This window comes from Echinops telfairi, unplaced genomic scaffold (assembly GCF_000313985.2).
Source record: "Echinops telfairi isolate 266 unplaced genomic scaffold, ASM31398v2 ScPeMD7_4;HRSCAF=17, whole genome shotgun sequence".
NCBI lineage: Eukaryota > Metazoa > Chordata > Mammalia > Afrosoricida > Tenrecidae > Echinops > Echinops telfairi.
The window spans coordinates 17962926-17966572 of NW_022103900.1; positions in this window are offsets into that span (position 1 = coordinate 17962926).

Consider the following 3647-nt stretch of genomic DNA (forward strand, 5'->3'; position numbering starts at 1 on the left):
TAAGGTTTAAAGCAGTCCACTCTAAGAGGGTTCAGAAGATTCTGGAATGTTCCCTGCAGGTAAGTTCGTAAGTTAACTTAGGATGCATTTTCTCTCTTTGGAGGACGTAGATATATCAGAGTCTCATCACAACCAATCATTCTCCTACTTGTATTGATGCCTCAGAAACAGCGAGTCGTGACTGTACCACATGCTGAGTTCATGTTGAAATTGAAAACAAACAGGACCTGGCTCAAGAAGCAAAACGTAATCCACCACCTAAAAGTTCCTCCTCCTCCCTCCTCGCTCCATCCCCCACGTGCCCGGATATAGCTGCTAATCTGATTCCTAACAGCTTTTGTACATATTTGAAAACACACCCCAAACCTTTGTGACTCACGGTGACTCTACTGGTTCACTGATTACGGAACATTTTCTACATGGATTGATACAGTGTACACGTTGGTGGGTATATTTCGGTGCATGAAATCACTGGATCATATGTGCTCAAAATGTTCAGCTTTAATTGATGGTGCCAAAAGGAGGCTGTGCCAATTTATTCTCCCACCAGCTTTGCATGGGATCCAGGTAGTTCTACTGCTTCAGCATTACTTATTTTTGTGTGTGTGCTCATTTTCATTATCGTTCCGGTAGATGCTGTACACGTATCTCAGCAAAACGAGGTTGGAATAGGGAGAGAGTGAGTTGGCATAGCTCTTGGCATTCTCTTCAGTGGCCATAGGACCCAATGAGGATGAATGACAGACGGAAGTGTGTGTCTAGATCCCAGTTCCCGTGTGCTACCTGAATGTGGGTGTAGCATTTAGTGATGTGCGGTATGTTAGACAGTGCTAACAATCTGGCCACTTCATCTGGTGATCAACCGGCGAACTCGCGGTTATGCGCACTCTGGGGGATGGTGTGGCTGTGTAGACTGCTGGGCTGCGTGGTGGCCTCTAAAATACAAAGCTATGTCAAAATGCTGCTATAGTACCACGGAAACCTTCCTTAAACAAAACCCTCAACACGATGCCTTGACATGTCCTCTAACTAGTCTAAATACTTCAGTAGGTGGTATTCCCATCTCTATAATCCTTCCTTCAAATAGAAGCATTTAAATTCAGGTGTTGGCAAAAAATATTGAAAGTACCATAGACTCCCAAAATAACAGAGCTGTGTTGGAAATACAGCCTGAATGTTCCTCAGAAGCGAGGGTGACCAGACGTTGTCTCAGGCACTTTGGGCGTGTTATCAGGAGGGGCGAGTTCCCGGAAAGGTCCTCGAATATGGTACAGGAGAAGGCCAGCAAACGAGAAAGACCCTCGGAAGGAGATGGATGGGCCGCAGCAATGAGCTGAAATGTCACACCTCTGAGGATGGCGCAGGCCTGGGCAGGGCACCGCATGCTGTTGTGTATGGCATCACTAGGATGTGAAGCCAACTTGATGGCACCCAGCCACAGCACCAATCTTTCCCTGAAGACTCTGCGCTCTTCACTTACTGCACAGTAGTTTCGGCAACCTCGAGGGACACCTTGTCTGAGTTTGGGAGGAACAACAACAACAATACCAACAAAAACCCTGAAGGGGCAAGATCAAGGCTGGAGGGGAAATTGGCCCTCACCACACTGAAAGATCGAGCAGTGCTTTGTTGCGACAGCGGGAAACAAAAGTCCTACGAAATTCCTGTGATCGTTCTTAATCCTTTGAGACAATCTGTCTCTTAGGAATGCCAGAAATGGTTACAGTAAGCTGAGTGGACTTCTTCCCCTTGAATCTACCTGGCCCAGCAGATCTCCTGAGAGGGCACTGTTTGATTGGACCTTTTTAAAGAAGGGATCCTAATGAGACTAAGGCAAGTCTGTTGCTGAAAGAACTTGTCTATACTAACCCACTGGTGGCAGAGACATGCTTATATTTGTTTGGGGTTGTTTTTTTCAAATAGTAAACTCATGCGTGTTTGAACTTGAACTGGAAAAGCAATCCTTTTCTTCTTAGCCTTGCAATAAAAGGCACTGGAAATGGGCACATCAGATCTCCTCTGGCTTCCCTATTGCCATACGATGGCAGGGGTCAGACAAACCATGGTCTATTTTGTCCACCTGTTCTGACACCAACCATTCCTTTCATGCCACTGTATATCCATGCTGGGTTTGATCATTCTTTGCAGTGGCCACACAGAACTCTACAGACAATACTCATGATTAAGGGGATTTCTTAGGGAAGTCAGTAGCTTATCATGAGTTAGAATCAGCAAACAGTAAGCATACAGTCTTATGTTTCATTAATCAGCAGCCAAGCCTCTCTAGTTCTCAACCTCTCAGCTCTGTGGTCCCTTGACCTCTGCCTTCATGGGCCAGGAAGACAGCCTGCTGGTAGCTCTGTCTCAGAGTTCTTGAGTCTTGAGCAAGATGGGAAGGTGTCCCTTAGTCTCAGTACTACCCCTCTGAGTGCCAGAGTCGGAGGCATCTGGTCTTGGGGCCCTCTGCCTCATTTTTTTGAGTAGTAGGCTTATATGCATTATGTTGGGTTTTTTTTTTAATTGTTTTATTAGGGGCTCATACAACTGTTATCACAATCCATGCATACATCAATTGTGTAAAGCACATTGGTACATTCATTGCCCTCATCATTCTCAAAACATTTGCTCTCTACTTAAGCCCTGGCATCATGTCCTCATTTTTCCCTTCCCTCTCTGATCCCCCTCCCTCATGAATCCTTGATAATTTATAAATTATTATCTTGTCATATCCTCTGCCTCTTAAGACAGAGATCTTGAATGTGCTCTTCCAAGCTCCTTGGGGTTTCTCTCTCCTCTGCCACTTCAAAGGTGGCTCATCCTTACAGCCAGGGAGGTGGTAAAGAAAACTGACCCACCCCCAGTATTAGTGTTCTTATTCGCACAGCAGCAAACCCCAAGTGTTTGGTGGGTGTTAAAGAGACTTGGGTAAAAGAACCATATTAAGAAATTTCACTCCACCTAGCAGGTCTTAGGAATGTTCCCTGTATCCAGCATTGCCCTTATTTTCTGACTCTGAAGCCTAATACCACTTAGATTTATGTTTTGGATGGGGTGGAAGAATGAGGAAGCTAAGGAGATGCGACAGAACTCACGACTCCCTCTAGAAACAGATTTATGTAAAATCATGGTATTTTGTCCAGTAGGAATATTGATCTACAAAGAAGTTAGCTGAAGTGTCCAAGCCCAGTGTTAGCTTTCCGTGGCCACACATCAGTCTTTAAAGATAACATCCTTCATCTTCACTTACATCGGCTGGCAGTCTCTGAGCTGCACAGCCCCTGGGAAGAATCCTAGGATGAAGACACATTTGGTGTGCTTAGTTCTCAATCAAGTTCTCTCGCAAAAGAACCATCCCCCTACCCGCCCCCCCCACCCCCCCACCTCCACTCACTGCCATGAAGCCGGTTCTGACTCAGAGTGACAGTAAATCTGCCCCTGTGGGCTCCTCACCATGCCACCCGGACTCCTAGCTACCCCTAGTTCTTTTATTTTTTTTCATTACGTGAATGTAACAATTTATTTTATCTTTTTAAAATAGTTTTATTAGGGATGCATACAACGCTTATCACAATCCATACACACATCAATTGTGTAAAGCACATTTGTACATTCATTGCCCTCATCATTCTCAAAACATTTGCTCTCCA